Below are 19,488 nucleotides of genomic sequence, written 5' to 3' on the forward strand. Positions count from 1 at the left end.
TAGAAACTTGAGAGGCAGGCAGGTTTAAGAACCTGCCCTGGGCCACAGAGTTGGTATATGACAGGACTGGCAGAAGAACCAAGGTCTTTGGCCCCAGGTAGAATTTCTTGCTTTTCACGACACCACCCTGCCTCCCAAATCCGTGGACAACTCCACATTATTCAATCAGGAAAACCAAGGTTCAGAAAGGCTAAGCAACTTGCCCAGTGATGCCCAGTTATTAAATGGCAGAGCCGGGGCTAGAACCCAGGTCCTAACCCTCCTTTTTGTTTTTCAAGTATTCTTTCCTATGCAGTCCACTCCATCACCTCTCAGAGAGCCTGGGTGGAGAAATGAACAGAGAGGGAGACACAGACAAAGAGACAAACACAGAAATAGAGACAAACAGAAGAACAGAGACAGATAGAAAAAAAACATATAAAGTCAGAGATGTGTAAGCTAAGAACATCCTTTAATCTTCTATCTTCCAAGAGGTCCTTAAAATGATGAAGTTAGTAATTTTTAAGAAGAGGAGGATAAAAAATAATGCCATAGCAACTACTTGTGCAGTTCTTTAGCAAGTCTGAATAAATTGGGAGAAGTAGTAAAATCACTGAACACTGAGAGGGAAATCATGGCTCTGTCAAGCTTAAAATTGTTCGCCTTGGAGAGAAAGCAAACAGCGCTGTGTGAGCATTATTCAGGTGCCTTGTGCAGTTAAAGATGTGAGCATCAACTGATTAAACACTCAGAAAGTCAAGACAAGCATTTTGCAATCACAGGCTCCCATTGCTTAGCGGAGTTACCACCATCTCGCCTGTACCTGTTGAACATCGAAGGTGTCCTGAACAGGACAGCCAGGGGATTTCTAAGCTTTTGCCTGCTTTGACACCCAGCCCACCAGAGGCAGGAGGAGACGCAGTGACCTGGGAAATCCAGGCTAGCAAACCCTCTTACTGGAAGATGAAACTTAGGAGCTTGACTTATATTGCACCTGAATTTGTCTGTTGATCTTACGCCCACGGCAATGATTTATTTATTGGTACTTACAAAATGCTCTGTTAAGCAGCACTGCCCTCTGTTTTTCACATACAGGTGCACTTTCCCACCCCTTTGCCTGTGCTTGTGCTTATCCCTTGGCCTGATGTGCCCGTTCTGCTCAGCACCACCTCCAGTCCTGAATCCTTCTCCCAGGACTCAGCTAAGATACTGCTCCTCCAGAAAGAGCCTCTCTTCCACTGACTCTATTCAACCCCTCCCTTCTCTGACATGCATAGCATCTTCAAGTGTCCTGTGGCTCTTGTAACTTTATTTTTCATTAGACTTTACAAAGAAGACAAAAAATATTCATTCACAATCCATACCAAGGAAAGAAAATATGTGGTTCATTACACATGCAGCTCAACGTGCACAGACTTACTATGCCCAGGGGCCCCTCCTGGCTGACTCAGTCCTGCCCCCTGCCCTCAGTTCAGGGAAGAAAGTCGGCTGTTTCATACAAGAGGTGGCAACTGGCTGGATCAGGGCAAGTGCCTAGTCCAAGAATGACTTATTCATTGGCCAGCTAGAGACTCATTCATTCATTCAATGAATATTATTTGAGCAGTTATTATATGTCTGGCATTGTTCTAGACACTGGAAACAAAAACAGGTCCCTGCCCTCTTGGAGTTTACAATCTTGGGTAGATAGCAATGAACAAAAATAATAAATATATATTATAATATGTCAGGTTATTAATAAGTACTTTGGAAAAACAGAAAGCAGGGTGAGGGATTTGGAGGAGCATGGGAGGGGAGAGGGGTTCCAGTATGTGTAAATGGCCAGAGAAAATCTCCCTTATAAAACATTGTTTGAGCAGAGACCTAAAGGAGGTGAAGGAGTGAGTGTAATGGTTCATTTTCCATGTCAACTTGACCGGGCCACAGGGTACTAAGATATTCGGTCAAACATTATTCTAGGTATTTCTGTGAGGGTGTTTTTGGATGAGTTTAACATTTAAATCAGTCGACTGAGTAAATCAGATTGCTCTCCCTAAAGAGGGTGGGCCTCATCCAACCCACTGAAGGCCCGAGTGGAACACAGTGCTGACCCTCCCCAAATAAGAGGAAATTCCTCCTCCTTTTGAGTCAGGGCATCCATTTTTCCCACCTTCAGACTCAAACTGAAACATCAGCTCTTCTGGGTCTCCAGCTCGCTGACTGCAGATACTGAGACTTGTCAGTCTTTATAATCGCATGAGCTAATTTGCTATAAAACATCTCTTTCTCTCTGTCTGCACTGTTGGTTCTGTTTCTCTGGAGAGCCCTGACTGCCACCACGAGCCGTGTATCTAGTCGGAGGAGTGGTCTGGGCGAGGGAGGAGGTAGGAGAGTCACAGGAGCCCGAGGGTGGAGGCCTCAAAGGCCGTGGGAAGAGTGAGTTCCACTCTGTGAAAGGTGGGGATCCACTGGAGGGTTTCGAGCAGAGGAACAGCATGGTCTGACATATTTTTAAAGGCTCCTTCTGGCTGAACTGAAAGCACGGGAATCATCCAAGAGGCCGTTACGATGATCCGGGAGAGAAATGATGGTGCTTGAACCAGAGTGTTGGAGGTGGAGGTGGTGAGGGCTGGTTGATTTCTAGATACAGTTTTAAGCCAAGAGTATCTGAAGGTGGTTTGGATACGGGATGGGATCTGGGATGACTCCAAGTGCCTTAGCCTGAGCATCTAGAGTTGCCGTTTGCTGAGGCAGGATGCACTGAAGGAAGAGTAGGCTTGGGGTAGGGGCTGGGAGTTTGGTTTGAGCTGTCACTGGACATTCAAGTACAGTGTCAAACAGGCCATCGGATATATGAGTGTGGAGGTGCAGGAGGAGGTCCAGGCTGGAGGTGTAAATTTGAGAGTCATCAGTAAATGTGGCACCTAAATTATGAAGCCGAATGAGATCACCAAAAGAGGGTGTGAGAGAGAAGAGGGCCAAGGACCGAGCCCTGAGGCCTTCCAACATTTAGATCAGTGTTTTTCCAAGTGAGGGTTTCAACTCATTAGTGGATTATGAAATCAATCTGGAGGATAATGAGCAGTACTTTTCCTAATGGGATAGAAAGAATGGAAAATATCAGAGTGGTTTGAATGTCATATTGTTTCATAAAACATTTTTCAGTTACTTATGTTTTTAAAGCAAACATATGGTTTATATTATATGTATGTGTGTGTTTATAGATCTGTGTTTGCCATACACCACGCATGTGAATTTGTATCTTTACCTTATGTGTGTATACATGTAACTGTGTAAAATATATTTTTAATAGATCATAATAAAACCATTTTTTTCAAATGTGAAAGTCACTGTTTTCAAGGCCCAGTGAGGTGTCCTGGGGGCTGGGCTCTGCCCACCGGGGGAAGTGGACGTGGGCAGACCACTGCCACTCGCCCCTCTAGGTGTGGACTGGGAAAGTGGGGAGAGCTGGCCAGGCAGCTCAAGGGAACACTGGAGTGGACAGGAAAAGAGCGTGGGCATCTCCATGAAGGAGAAACAGAGAACCAGGATGCCTCCTCCCTGAAGCCACCTTCATTTCTGCCAGCTTGTGGCTCCATTTCAGGTCCATGCGTGGGTTTAGACCTAAAAACCTGTTTTCGGTATCTTCCTTCCAGTGAGCAAGCTAAAACCAGTAAAAGTGTAACTGCAGAAATGAACTTCACTTCTTGACTTCTCCATTTCCGTATCTGTAAGATGATGCTAATACTATTTTTTTGGGAATGTCACAAGGATTAAAAAGTCATTTTGTCTCCACCTAATGCTCAGTAAATGCTTCATGGAGGAGGAGGCAGCTGATGCCCTTTTGTGCCCCGCAGTCTTGCTCCCACGCTGCTCTGTGACTGGGCATCACGCCCCTTGGCAGCACAGTCCAGCCTCGGGGGGAGGCCAAGGCGTCTCCCACCCTCCCGAGGAGAACCCTGAAATGGCCATGCAGACACACACCATTAGGCTTCTTGAAATAAAGTGGGGCTTTCAAGGAAAGGAGGAAAGAGGTAATAAAAGGAACAGAACTGGAGCTGCCACTGTCTTCCCTGCGTGCCTTGTCTTTCTGATTCCTAATCCCCTTCTGCTGCAGCTCTCAGGGGAAGACGCACGCAGGGTCGGGCCTAGCAAGGACCAGAACAGAACGCAGGAGAAAGGAAGCACAGACCGAGCGTGCTAAGTGGCTCTGAACTAGGTCTTGGGGAAAAGGGAATGGGTCATCTTCCTCAAACACTTTCTCCTACCAAAGAGTGATGCCTTTGTAAGGTCAGGGAAGACCCGAAGGTGGCAAAGGTACGGAAAAGTGGTCTCCCAGTGGGCTTCTATGCTTTCCTCTAGTGCAGACCTTAGGCTCCAGGTGCCTAAGGAGAATCTGAAGCTCACACACGTTTCTGCCCACGTTATCAGGTTGGCAGAACTTGGGCATCTGTGCCTCCTCATGTCCCATCTTTGATTTTTTCCACAGCGTGACACTGAATCAGCTCTTGCTAGCACCATCATTTTATGGAGCAGGGGCATCCATGAAAGCGTATGTTTGCCCAGGGTGTGTTGCAAGGGCTTTTGTCCTCTCTGCATGGTGGTCTGCTCATGGTACCCAGAGCCTCCTAGAAGCCACCAGAACCCACTGATCTAGCCCATGAGGCTTGCTCATCATGCTTGCAATGGTGGAATCTTATTGGGATCCTTTCCCTCATCAGGGACAGTGTGTCAGCCCCACCTGCCATGCAAAGCGACTGCAGCCAGCCCTCCAGCACGCAGCCAGGGGCCTCCTTGGTCCTCCTAGCACAGCAGACACTACTGGAGTGAGGCAAGTGGCTTTGCCTGGTTCCTAATGGAACACAGGCCTCACCAAGTTGTGGGAACTTGCAAGATCGGGTTCCATCATTCGGAGTTTGAATCCAGAGTGAACTCTTTCATTTGTATTTAGTTGTGTATTCTTTAATGTCCAAGGCTTAAAACTCCACCAAACGGGTTTCGGAAGGCAAGCCCTGAGACTGCTCTCCTCATGTTGCTAAACTGGCCCAGAACTACTGGCTGTCAGCGGCCTCAAGCTGCGCATACTCTTACACCTGGGTCCATCCTCTTTATTGTAGACAAATATTGTATATTTTAACTTGCAGCATTGGCATAATCAGGATAAAAAGAACTTCCAGTTATATAACTCAAATCATACCCAAATTATCAAAAGATTAGGACAAACCCTCCCTTGATCACCCCAGTCACACTAACATGTGCTCCCTCTAAAGTACTCGTGGTGCACGTGTGCATGTACTGACTGCCTCGCTGCTACGCATCTGTTTATTGTGTCTGTGTCGGCCATTCCCCTCTCTGGGCTTCCATAGCACTTCACTATGTACAGTGATTCCATCTATGACACTTTGTTTATGTTTTACATATGTATCTGTCATATCACAAAAACCCACAGCCTCCTAAAGGGCAGGGTCTAGATGCTGTTTATACCTGTCCCTAGCCCTTGGCACATAGTAGATGTAGATGCTCCATAAATGCTTTTTTGTTTTAATGAATTTACCAATTCAATTCAACAAGCATTTATCGAGCATGTGCTATATACTAATCACTGAATTAGATACACAGGATATAATTATTTCCTTGCCTTAAAGTATCTCACACTCCAATAAGGGAGAAAGCATTTAACAAAGTAACACAGATTGGTGAGTATAAAAATAGAAGGGTATTCAAGATACAGATTTAATACAATTAAAGGAGTCATTAATTTTTTGTGAAAGAATAGAAAAGTTTCTGGAAGGAGGGAATATTGGAGCTGGGTTTTAGAGGCTAAATAAGATTTCAGTGGGTGCACAATGGATGGGGCTGAGAGGGAAAAGCGTGAATGGACAAATTAATAATATTAACAATCAATGAATGAATTAGCTCAACTACATTGTATGTCTCTTAAAGTCAGGAATATTTCTACCATGCTGTAAGTGCAGTGCCAAACATTCAGCACACCCCAGTGACTGTTGGCTGATGATGGTGAAAATGACTTAAACCTCTTACTTGGAGCAAGTCACAGACACAATGCAAACATGACTTGGGAGTTGTCAGCAGTAAAATAAGGCAGTTTTGGAAAATTATGGGTATGAGGACAACTGATATTCATCTTCTTCATTGAAAAAAAAATTTCTTCCTAAGGATGGGTGAATCTAATTTAACATCTTAAGCAATTTGTTCCAATGAGCCAGACTGCCTTCCGGTGCTGAGGGGAACTCTGGAGGCCACATTACACAGGAATGTAATCCAGTTGATCAAAAATGAATTAGCCAGAGTGTGCCAAGAGTTATGTGATCAGGAAAGATGCTTCAAAGGAAGATGAGGTAATTAAGGATTTTGTCTTGGAAAAGGCAGCCAGGGAGAATGTAAACTGGTGTCTCAGTTTCATGGTTCAAACATGGAACGTTCATGGGGGCCTATGTACTACATGTAAGGCTCTGTGAGGGCTATTGAGATGAGTGAATTGAGGCCTGTTCCTTTAAAGTGCTCATGCTTGAAATAAATAAGTGTGATTGTACAGAAAATAAGCACTTTCTTGAGCATTCACTATATGACAGCCATTGCGATGAATATATCTGGGTCTGTCGTCATAATTCAACTTCTATCCAGCACCATGACATATGGTTAGGCCCATTGTACAGATGGGGAGACTGATAGATGGATATGATGAAGTGCCAGCTGAGCGTCGGGGCAGGAGTTGCTAACTCCACAAGGTCTGGTCTTGAAGGGTGCACAGAGGAAGTCATATCTCATTCATTCGGTCATTCATTTAAAAGGTATTTAATGGGCCACTACCAAGCACTGAGGCAGATGCTGGGAATATAATCATGAACAGTGAAAGACGTGGTCCCTGCTATCATGGTGCCCACAGTAGGGACAAGTGGTATATTTCACCAAATAAATATACAAATTAATGTGTAACTCCAAATTAGGGTAACTGTTCTGCAAGAAAGTGGCATGGCTTATTGAAAGCATATAACGAAAGGCCCAGTCACCTAAGGGAAGAGACCAGGAAGGTCTCCCTAAGGAAGTGATGTTTGAGCTACTGGGGGAGGGGGTCTTTTGGGGGCTTGTGCATGGCAGCATTAAGCCCTGTGGCATGTACCAAAAAGCCCTGTTGAAGGAGAAAGCATGACATGGCAAGGAACTGAAAGTGGGGCCAGAGTTGAGAAAGCCAGAGTGAGAGGGGCCCTGGGGAGGCTGGAGTGGGGTGGGGGTGAGAGGCAGGAGCTTCAGGGCACACAAGCCACATGGAGGATTTTGATCTTGTTCTAAGAGAAAAGGGAAGGCATCAGAGGTTGCAATCAGGTGGTTGACATGAACCCGTGTGGACACTCTGGAAAGACAACCCTGGTGACCTGTGCAGAAGGGATGGGAAGGGAGGAAGCAGGGTGGATGTGGAACAGCAGAGGTAGCGGCTTGGCTACTGCAATGTCCAGGCAGCCTGTGGAGGCAGCTTGGCTGAGGGTGATGGAGACGGATGCCAGTGGAGGGGTCACGGGATCCCCAGGAAGAAAGTCGACAGTGTGTGGTGATGGGCTGGGGGATCATGCAGGGGGGCAGGAAAGAGTGTCAGGACTAGTCAGGACAAGTACAAGTCTGAGGACAAGGTTTCTAACTAGCGCACACTTCTCTGAATGAGCAACAGGGGAGGAATGCCATGTCTTAAGATAGGGGAGGGGGGTTCAAGTAAGAAAATTGTATTTCAGAATTCCAAAGACTTCACTGTAGGCCCCACCTCAAGAGGTCAACATTGCCCAAGGCAGTGTTGTCTACACTGCAGGTTGCCCTAGCTGTAGAAGAAATGGTTTCTCCATTAACTATACATTTTTCTTTGTGACTACTTTTCTTGCTAAATGATTTCCTGTAGAGTTGCTCTTTATGAAATGAAGGTTTTGAAGTCTAGGTTCCCAATATTCCCCTAAGCCCCTGCCACCCCCTCTTCTCAGTGCATGACTGACCACATCCCAAAATGCACCTGTTAAAGGAAAGGAGGGAGCCGCTTTTCAGAAAATGGTAAGGTTTGCTGTTTCCTGGGAACTATCACACTTCCCTGCAAGCTGAGGCAAAGTTCTCAGTGACAGTGTCGGATGTCTGCCTGTCTTAATACGGAGAGTGAAGGATGTGAAGAGACTGCCTTCTGTTACCAGTTCCCAAATGGAAAGTTCTAGATTGATCATTACCTTCGGCAGTGCTTCAGTAGATGGTGCACCTGTCTGGGAGTCAGGAGACCTCGGTTTCCAGCTACTAACTCATTGCACACCTTTAAATCAGTCTCTTGGTCTCATGCTCCCCATTTTACAATGAAGTGGGAGAACTCATTCCTTCTAGAATGAGGATTTTCTATCAGCATTGTGTGACAGGAGGCACATATTTGTGATAAAAGTAGAGGCTGTATTTAGCTTGTCTAAGTATATTTCTTTTCCCTCTGCCTGCTATCCCAGGATAATAAAGCACCTTCTTTGAGGAGCATGAAAAAGGAGAAAAGTGTACGGACAGGAGATTCTTAAGCAAAGAAAAGGCTCTCGAAAGACAGACAAGTCTTCAAGGAGAGGCTGCCCTCAGTAAAGCCCCAGTGTAGTATTGTCACTAGAGTCCCTGGAGTCACAAAAGAAGCCAAGCTCCATGCTGAGGAGTGGATGTGGGGGTGAGGGGAGTAGGGCCTGCAGCAATTGTTTTTAGGATCATAATAATAATTTAGGCTCTCTGTCAAAATCCTGTGAAGTCCAGAGAAATATTGAGATGCAGAGGGATAGTTACCCTGACACTAAAACCAGACAAAGACACCATAAGAAAGTAAAGTAACCTAAACATTTATGCCCCCATAATATGCTGAAATAAAAAAAAAAAAGAAAAAAAAAAGAAAGTAAACTACAGGCCAATATCAGTGATGAACATAGATGCAAAATCATCAACAAAACACTGTCAACTCAAATTCAACAGTACGTAAAAGCATCATATACCATGACCAAGTGAGATTACCTCAATAGATGCAGGAAAGGTGTTTGATAAAACTCAATGCCCTCTTACAACAAAAACTGTCAACAAACTAGGAAAAAAGAGAAATTCCCTCAACGTAATAAAGGCCATATATGACAAGCCCACAGCTATCATCATTCTCAATGAAGAAAGGCTGAAAGCTGTTCCACTCAGATCTGGAAAAAGACAAGGATGCCCGTTCTCTCCAGTTCTATTGGACATAGTGCTGGAAGTCCTAGCCAGAACAATTAGGCAAGAAAAATAAATTAAAGACATCCAAATCAGAAAGGAGAAGTAAAATTGTCCCTGTTTGCTGATGACACAATCTTATATATAGAAAACACTGAAGACACCACAAAAAAATTGTTAGAACCAGTAAAAAAAATCTGGGGAAGTTGCAGGATTCAAAATCAACATACAAAAATCAGTTCCATTTCAATACACTAAAAATGAGCTAACTGAAAAGGAAACTGTGAAAACAATCCCATTTACAATAGCATCAGAAAGAATGAAATACTTAGGAATAACCTTTACTAAGGAACTGAAAGAAGTGCACACTAAAAACTACAAACATTAATGAACAAAATTAAAGACACAAACAAATGGAAAGACATCCCAGGTGCAAAGATTGGAAAACTTGATATTGTCAAAATGTTTATATTACCCAAAGCAATCTGTAGATTCAATGTACTTCCTATCAAAATATCGACAGTGTTTTTCATAAAAATTAAAGTTAATAGAATTTATATGGTACCACAAAAGATTCCAAATAGACAAAACAATTTTGAAAAAGAAGAACAAAGCTGAAAGCATCACACTTCCTAACATATTTCAAAGCTAAAATAATTAAAACAGTGTGGAACTAGCATAAAGACAGATATAAATACTAATGGAACAGATTAAAGAGCCCAGAAATAAATCCACATGTATATTGTCAACTGATCCTCAACAACGGTTCCAAGAACATAAAATGGGGAAAATATAGTTTCTTCAACAAGTGATGCTGGGTAATTTGGATATATACATACAAAAACACTTGACTTGGACACTTGTCTTACACCTTACACAAAAATCAACTCAAAATGGATTAAAGACTTAAACATAAGACATGAAGCTATAAATGTCATAGAAGAAAACATAGAAGAAAAGCTTCATGACATTTATCTTGGTAAAGGTTTCATGACTGTGACACTACAGTATAGGCAACAAAAGCAAACCTAGACAAGTGTGACTACATCAAATTAAAAAGCTTCTTCACAACAAAGGAAAAAATCAATAAAGTGAAAGACAAACTACAGAATGGAAGAAAATGTTTGCAAACCATATATCTGATAAGGAGTTCTTTTCCAAGATATGTAAGAAACTCTGGCAACTCAGTAGCAAAAAGACTAATAAAACGATTTTTAAAATTGACTAAGGACTTGGATAGACATTTCTCCAAAGAAGATATACAAATAGCCAACGGGTATATGAAAAGATACTCAACATCACTGATCATCAGGGAAATGCAAATCAAAGCCATAATGAGATATTATCTCACACCTGTTAGAGTGGCCATTATCAAAAGAAACAAAAGACAGGTGTTGGTGAGGTTATGAAGAAATTGGAACCCTTGTACACTGTTGCTGAGAATGCAAAATAGTGCAGCTGCTATGGAAAATAGTATGGAGATTCCTCAAAAGTTAAAGATAGAACTACCATATTATCCAGCAATTTCACTTTTGACATTTCTGCAAAAGAACTGAAATCAGGGCCTTGAAGAGATATTAGCACTTCCATGTTTATTGCACCACTAATCACAATAGCCAAAATGTGAACACAACCTAAATGTCCATCAATGGATGAATGGATTTTTAAAATGTAATTTATATACACAATGTATTATTATTCAGCCTTATAAAAAGGAGTATCATGAAATATGAAAAAACACAGATGAACCTGGAGGAAATTATGCTAAGTGTCACAGAAAGACAAATAATGATTGACTTCACTTATATGAGGTATTTAAAATAGTCAAACTCATGGAAGCAAAGAATAGAATTGTGTTTGCCAGGGGCTAGGGGGATGGGGAAAAAGGGAGTTTTGCTGTCCAACAATATAAAGTTTCAATTATACAAGAGGAATAAGTTCTAGAGATCTACTGTACCACGTTGTGCTGTAGATAACAATACCATATTGACAGTTAAGAGGGTAGATCTCATGTTAAGTGTTCTTACCACAATAAAATCTAAAAAAAAAAAAAAAAAAAAGGCAGAGGGGTAAAGAATCATGCATAATTTCACTGCCCAGAGGTAACCACTCAATTTTTTTCTATCCCTTTTTTATATGATATTTATAGTGTTGAGATCATACTGTATACACCTTTTTATACACTATTTTTGTCACATAACATAATATCTACTGGTGCACTGGAGCTGGCTCGTATTTATTTGCAAGAGCCAAAACACATCTCTTTCCAACTCTGCATTCAGTGACCTCATGACCCCACATTAGTAGCTTGGAATCAGCCATGGTAGTAATGTTTACACCACAGAAATTGGCAGACACTACAAAGTAGTGATGTTTATTTTTTTTAAAAGACACTGTTGTTAAACTTTACTAGCACACCACTAATTATATCACAACCTTTTTCTGGGTCTTAAAAATGTCTTTATAAACACAATTTTAAACATTACATAACAGTCTGCTAAAAGTTCTAATTTCAATATATTATATCAAATTTTTCACTATTATAAATAGTGCTGTAATGAACATCTCAGGGCATAATATTTTACATTTTTTATTATTCCTTTAGTACAGATTCCTAGACAGGAAATTATTAGGTTACAGTGTATAAACATGATTTTTCTGAAATCTATTCAGGAAAATAGCTTTTCTTGAAGTTATACCAACTATATTCACATAAAAAAAATTGTGTGAAAATGCCCACTTAACTTATTAGCATTAAATGCAATGTTAATGTAAACAATAGCTAATTCAATGGAATGGGACGTTGAGCTGAAAAAAAACCAATGTATACGGAGTACGTAAAAGTGAAAAGTTTTCATAACTGCCACAAATAAAAGTAGGAAACAAACAATGAACTAATTTCAAAAGTGATAAATACAATATGTGGTGAGTTGCCTTTAATATAGAAATAGTTTATATAAATCAATAAAAAAAAATAGATCATAATAAGTAAAAGAACCAAGGACTTGGACACACTACTATTCTACTTCATTGTCATATTCCAATTTCAGGATTCCAGTATTCCATTCCAGCACTCAATTGAGAGAACAAGAGCAAAGCAAGTCTTGGGGTGTCAGGACTCCCCTGGCCAAGTCTCTGACATAGCTGGTTATTTGAGTAATGCTCATGAATAGAACTGCAGTTTGCTAGCATTTTTTATATTCTGAACCAAATTCCCTCTTCCACTGAAAAAGCCAAGCTTAAAAACAAGACAAGGATCATGATATAAATAGGTCACAGAGTTTGCTACTCAAAAAGAGAGAAAAAGTGAGGGAGGCTGCAACAACAGTCTAAGAACAATTCCAGCAGAACAGAGGTCCATTCTTTGGTGAAACAGCAGCTCTGTTGATGCTGCCTACCTCCAAAGTTCCTGGAGTGGAGTTTATGCTGTCTTCGAAGATTTTAGCTGTTCTCTATAAAATTCTGGCTCAGAGGCTATGGGAAACTGAAGGAAAAAAAAAAATGCACCCAGACTATCAAACCACCCCACCACCCCATTGTTCCCAGGTGCCAGATTGCTGTCAAGAGTCTGGGCTGTGGGTAAGTTTGAGAAAATTAGTCTTCCTACAAGTCGAAATCAGAGCCAGAGAGAAACACATTCTGGTGTGCAGTGCATTTCATTATGCAAATCACACAATAGCATTTGTGTGAGGTTGTAATCAATCACCACGTGTGCTGAGGACTGTTCAACATCAATCTAGGTATATGGGAACTACAGCAATAAGGCTATGATCCTTGTCCTCAAGAAACTCCGAATCTTTGAGAAACAATTGTCTGGGATTAGAACCAGAAGTAAAATAATGGGCCAACTTCTGCAGAGGCAGGCACAAGTGCTGTTGGAGCTCAGTGACAGGAAGGAGAAGAGCAATGAGAGCATGTTCTAGAAATTCCAGAAAGCTTCAGGGGGCAAGAGGAGGTGAGCTGGCCTTGGAAGTACGGATAACATGGGAGGATGCTCTCTGTCAGTATTGTGTACCAGCACCATATTTTTCCAGACCAAGGCTGGCACACGTCTGTTTGCCCAAATAAATTAAATAGCATTCTGAACATGATAAATTGTTTGGAAGGAATAAAACATTCCCAGTCAATGTATGGGCTGACCCAGTGTCGATCCCCTACTAGAATATGGAAAATGAAAAACAGATATTGTCTTGTGTCTAGCCTATCAGGCATTAATAAGTGATTGGCTTTTATTTTCCTTTTATTTATTGTTTTTATTATAGTAAAATATATATGACATAAAATTTATCACTTTAATCATTTTTAAGTGTACAGATCAGTGCCATTAAGTATGTTCAAATTATTGTACAAATATCACCATCTGAGCCAGGGCACTGATACCCTGACCTCCACTTCTCCCTACCCTTCAACCTCCTGCCAGCACTTCCCACTGGCTAAGCCAAGCCCAGGGAGACACCATAGGCCAAGGGGCCTGTGGGTGCAGTCCATAGAGGAGTGGCCTCTGTGGGTACAGGCAGGATGGAGAAAAGTGGAAAGTGCATCTGGAAGTCAAATGAAAAAGATCCAGCACAGTGACCTCCTTTGACATAGACTGGGCATGCAATTAATGTGATTGGGCCAGGGGTTGGAATATGCAATAGATTATTAGGTTGGTGCAAAAGTAATTGCAGTTTGGGACCATGAATTTTAAATCATTATAACTAGGCTCAAACACATCTTTTATTAATTAAAATAGGAACCATTACAATCAACACATTTTTGCCAATGCGAAATAAGTTTGTTTATTCCTATAGTGTAAAAATCCATGCTTCGGGATTCCATGAACTCTTGGAAAGCATTTTCTGCATCCTGCTGGTTGTGGAAGCATTTTCCCTGCAAAAAGTTGTCGAGATGCTTGAAGAAGTGGCAGTTGGTTGGCAAGAGGTCAGGTGAATATGGCAGATGAGGCAAAACTCTGTGCCCCAATTCGTTCAACTTTTGAAGCATTGGTTTTGTGATGTGCAGTCGGGCATTGTCATGGAGAAGAACTGGGCCCTTTCTGTTGACCAGTGCCAGCTGCAGGTGTTGCAGTTTTTGGTGCTTCTGATCAATTTGCTGAGCAAACTTCTCAGACGTAATGGTTTCACTGGGATTCAGAAAGCTGTAGTGGATCAGACTGGCAGCAGCCCACCCAACAATGACCAGGACATTTTTTTGGTGCAAGTTTGACTTTGGGAAGTGCTTTGGAGCTTCTTCTCAGTCCATTACTGGTTGTCATATAAAATCCACTTTTTGTCACATGTCACAATCCAATCAAGAAATGGTTCATTGTAAGAGAAGACAACACTTCAAAACAAGTTGGTTTTTTCTTATTTTTTATTTTTTTATTTCAGCTCTTCATGGGGGTACAAAAGCTCAGGTTATATACATTGTCCGTGTCCCGCCCATCCCCCTGAGTCAGAGCCTCAAGCGTGTCCATTCTCCAGACAGTGCACCTGTCACCCACCATGTAGTCATACCTCCATCCCCTCCCCCCCCACCTCCCCAAGTCAGCACCTTCAAGCATGACCATTCCCCAGACAGTGCGCAACGCACTCATCATGTAGGCATACACCCATCCCCCTCCCCTACCCCCGTCTCAGTCTGATATCCAATTGATACCTTTCCCCGATGTGCATTTAGGTGATTGGTCGGCTCATGAGGCACCCACTTACAAAGCTTTTTCATCTTTCCAATTTTCTCCAAATGCCAAACAACCAGAGAATGGTCAATGTTGAGTTCTTTGGCAACTTCTTGTGTAGTTGTAGGAGGATCAGCTTCTGTGATTGCTCTCAACTGGTCATTGTCAACTTCTGATGGCTGGCCACTGCACTCCTCATCTTCAAGGCTACCATCTCCTTTGCAAAACTTCTTAAACCACCACTGCACTATACATTTGTTAGCAGTTCCTGGGCCAAATGTGTTGTTGATGTTGTGAGTTATCTCCGCTGCTTTACAACCCATTTTGAACTCGAATAAGAAAATCGCTCGAATTTGCTTTTTGTCTAACATCATTTCCATAGTCTAAAGTAAATATAAAACAAACAGCAAGTAATAACTCATTAGCAAAAAACAAAGTGAGAAATGCACATTAAAATTATATATAACACATGGTGAGTGCCAGGCACACTGTCTGGAGAATGGACACGCTTGAGGATCTGACTCAGGGGGATGGGCGGGACATGGACAATGCATATAACCTGAGCTTTTGTACCCCCATGAAGAGCTGAAATAAAAAAATATAAAAACAAAAAAATAAAAATATATATAACATAGCCACATTTATTTAAGAATGTATTCCAATATCAAATGGCAAATTTCAACAATGCTAAAACGGTAATTACTTTTGCACCAAACAAATAAGAGAAGGATGTGAGAAGAAAGAAAAGTAAAAGAGATATTTTAGAATTTATCAGAGAATAGGAATAAGCATCTCATTGTCTGCCAAATCACAGTAAACATCCAGGTAGGTCAAATAGATGGGCACAGTGTCAGGGTAACGAGCACAAACCCCACATAGCAACTATTGCTCTGTCATAGACTGCCAGAGGGAAAGATTTCTAATGTCATCCACTTTGATCATAGAGAGCACCCCTTTATAGCCTGTGTTCCTACTACCTGAAGATGTTTAAACCAGTGGCTCTTTACCTCCTGTCAGCCCTCAGTACACATAACTATGACTTTGAACTCATCTATCACTTTGACCAGCATCACCCCAAAACCTGAACTTTTCTGACCTCTGGTCTCTGCACATGTGGGAGAGTATTTGTCAACTATGAAGCTCCATATGAATATAAACGGATTTTAAAATTAGCATTCAGTGTTCTGAAAATATGAGGAAACTCTGGCAGGAGGTAGAAACTAGACAATGATAATAAGTCCGGTTAGCTTTGGAGGGATAAAAGGGAAGGCAGAAAAGATCATCAGTGTTTCCTTGTGCCAGGCACTGGGCTAGGTGTTGTAGGGTATGAGAAAGTATGAAAGGTAGCCCCTCCCCAGAGCAGCAGTTTCCAGTTGGACAAATAACTCCGTAGATGAGCAGGACTCTCATGGAACAAACAGGGAATATGAGTGCCCCGCAAATGGCAAAGTCTGTGGGACCATGGGAGAGAGAGAGAGCCTCTAAACTGCGGGACCTTGGTGCTCACAGAAGGCTTCCTGCAGCAAGAGGGAGTTTTGAAGCAAATCCTGAGGGAAAGCAGGATGTGAGAAGATAAAGAAGGCACTGCAGGTTGGCGGCAAGCACTGGAGCCAAGCATTCATTCATTCCTTTATTCATAGAGTAAGTGCGTGCTCTGTCACTGTGTGCTGCCCTGCGGCCTCTGCTTCTGTCCAGGAGCAGGTAGCTGGATTTCCCTTCCCCCCATGAAGCATCAGGCTGAAATGGAAAAGCCACTGCATCACTCCAACTAACTGTCATTCAGGTAGAGGCTGGGACCAGCACTCAGGAGTCCTGCATCTTGTCCCCGCCCTGCACCGACATCCTTGTGAAATTTCAGAAAGCTTCATGGAAGCATGAAGGCAATTGCCCATCTCTGAGCCTCAGTTTCCTCACTGGTAAAATAAGGTAGTTGCACCAGATGGTCTCTAAGTTCCTTCATCATTTTATAATTTTTGCATCTGAAGACTAACTCACTGATGCCTAATGTAATATTCTCCTTCTCCTCATGACTACCTGTTAGTGCACTTTCTCCTCTGAAGGAATATTCAGTGGAGCTTTATGTTCCTGCACTCTCGAGCATCTTGCAGATCTTAAGGCATGCCGTGCTCCTCCTCTGCCTTTTACAAAATCTGTTTCATCTTCCTAGAATTTGGACCCACCAGCATCAGCGTGGCTGGAAAGCCTGCTTTGACTTCCTGCAGCAAACGCAGGTGCTCCTCCCCAGTTTCCATGTCACCTTTTATCTCGATGCATTTCACCACCGGTTGCTGAGCTGTGTCCTCGACCTGGTATCCATTTCTCTCTCCCACAGGACTGTGAGTGTCTTGAGATAAAGGGCCTTACCCCAATCATCCCAGCCCCACACCTAACAAATAGCAAAGGCTTAGTCGAACCCTATTTAATGAGCAAAGTCATGAATGGGGCTTTTGTGGTTCAAGGAACATACATCCCTTCAGTTACCTGTGGGAATAAGAACTGGAGTGCAGCCTGAAGGCCTGCAGGGCTCTGTGTGCTTTCTCATCGTGGTGTCTCCCTTCCCCGTACATCTGTTCCCCTCTTCCCTTCCCACTGACCCCACACGCGGGTCTCCACACCATGCCTTCTGCTCACTGACTGTCGCGTACCCCCCTGGTTTCTCCATCTGACCTTTCGACTCCAGTTTTCACACTATAACCTCATTCCCTGGAGGACTCTCAGTTCACATTCTCAAGATAGTAAATGCTGTTGGCCCAGATCATCTTTCTGCATCAGATCACATGGTGGGTCACCCACAAGCCTGTGGATTGGCTACTCTTGAGTACTTTAATCAGCACTGTCCAGAGGGCAGGATCACGTGTACAACACAGGGGTGCAGAGGGCCAACACTCTCAGCCTGGGCTCCAAGCAGAGCAGGTCTGACTTCTAGAAAAGATCCATGTTGGCCCACTGGGACTGACTTCCACCCCCAACTTCAGGCTAACATAATTACAGAGGACTGGATCGCAGGTCCAACTTGCAAGCTCCAAATCTGAGAATAAGAATATTCTAAGTGATTCCCAAAGAAGGGGTGTTCCCAGATGTGGCTGTCAGAGACGTCATTTGATAATCAGAGGTATCAGCCATGGAAACTAGTTTCCATAAAAGACCTCATTGGTCAGAAACCATCTTCCAGAACCATGGATATCACCCAGATGCCAGCTAGCCATGGGAGCCGTAGCCCTGGGACATGCCAGCAGTGCACCCATCTGTTTTGAAGGGAATGAAATGTTCTAATATCTGATTTCCCAAAATTGCTCCTGGAAATGAGTATCAGACACCTTCGCTGAGGCCTGGTGAGGCTCCGGCTGCACGCAGCTGGAATGCAGAGGCAGCAGAGGTGTGCCGAGGACAGCACCCGCAAGCCGCCTGTGCTCCTAGAGGCCGGGGCTGATTGGAAGATTGATTTAGCGAGGCCCCTTTGTAATAAATCGCTCCTCTCCTCACTCAAAGCAGGGGGCCAGCTGCTGCCGGCTCTCTCAGCATGGAGGGCACAACTGTGGATTTAGAACGCAAGGAGAGCAGATGGGCAGCCTCTCAGCATCTTGAGGATGGCTGCCAATTTGGGTTTGTGCTGCCATTTGATCTATTTTTTTTCCTCCTGATGCTCATATTATGTGATCCATGGGGCAGCCTGGAATCTGGGAAAGAGCACTCAGCCGGGAGCGCCAGGCTGGGACCTCAAGTGCATTCCTGGTTGCTCTTACAAACGTTTGAGTTCTAGTCTACAGCCTGTCTTATGTCAACCTCAGGTGGCCCTGTCCCCTACCCTGGAAGAGCTCACAGTCCAGTCTGGGAGACAGACCAGGAAACAACCAGTGTGCCATGTCACGAGTGCTATGGGGAGCACAGGGCACCGTAAGGGCACGGAATGGGGGACTCTCCCCTCAGAGCAGGGAAGGGCTACCCACAGAAGGCTCCAGGAGGCGGAGGTGCCTCAACAGCATTCCGAAAGGTCAATGACTGAGAGGACAAAATGAACAAAGGTCCAGACGACAAAAAGTATTCGTTCAGCATCTATTCAGTCAGTCAGCACCAGCGTGGAGCCACGTGCCTTCTGTGTTACTAGAGAATAGACAGTGAGGTCAGGAGCTTCAGGAGAAAATCCTGGAGTGGGGGACAGGGGCCAGGTCACGCAGGGCTGTCTTAGTCCATTCAGGCTGCTGCCACAAATGCCTTACACTGGGGGGCTTATAAGCAACAGAAATTTATTTGTCACAGCTCTGGAGGCTGGGAAGTCCAAGATCAAGGCACCAGCAAAATCAGTGCCTGTTGAGGGCTGGTTTTCTGGTTCATAGAAAGCACCTTCTTGCTGTGTCCTATGTCCTCACACAGTGGCGAAGGCAAGGCAACCCTCAGGGGCCTCTTTTACAGGGGCACTAATCCCATCATGTGGGCTCCAAGCTCATGACCCAATCACTTCTCAAAGGCCACCCTCGTAATACTATCACCTTGGGGGTTAGGATTTCTACATATGAATTTGGGAAAAGGTGTGCACATTTAGACCATAGAAAGCGCTTTGAATGCCATCCTTAAATTAGAGGTTGTACAGGCTGAAGATCATCAGTTGGATCTTCAGGCAAGTAAGTCACATGAACTATCTGAGCTTCAGTTTCTTCTCCTGAGTAATA

This window comes from Lemur catta, chromosome 7, assembly GCF_020740605.2.
Source record: "Lemur catta isolate mLemCat1 chromosome 7, mLemCat1.pri, whole genome shotgun sequence".
Lineage (NCBI taxonomy): Eukaryota > Metazoa > Chordata > Mammalia > Primates > Lemuridae > Lemur > Lemur catta.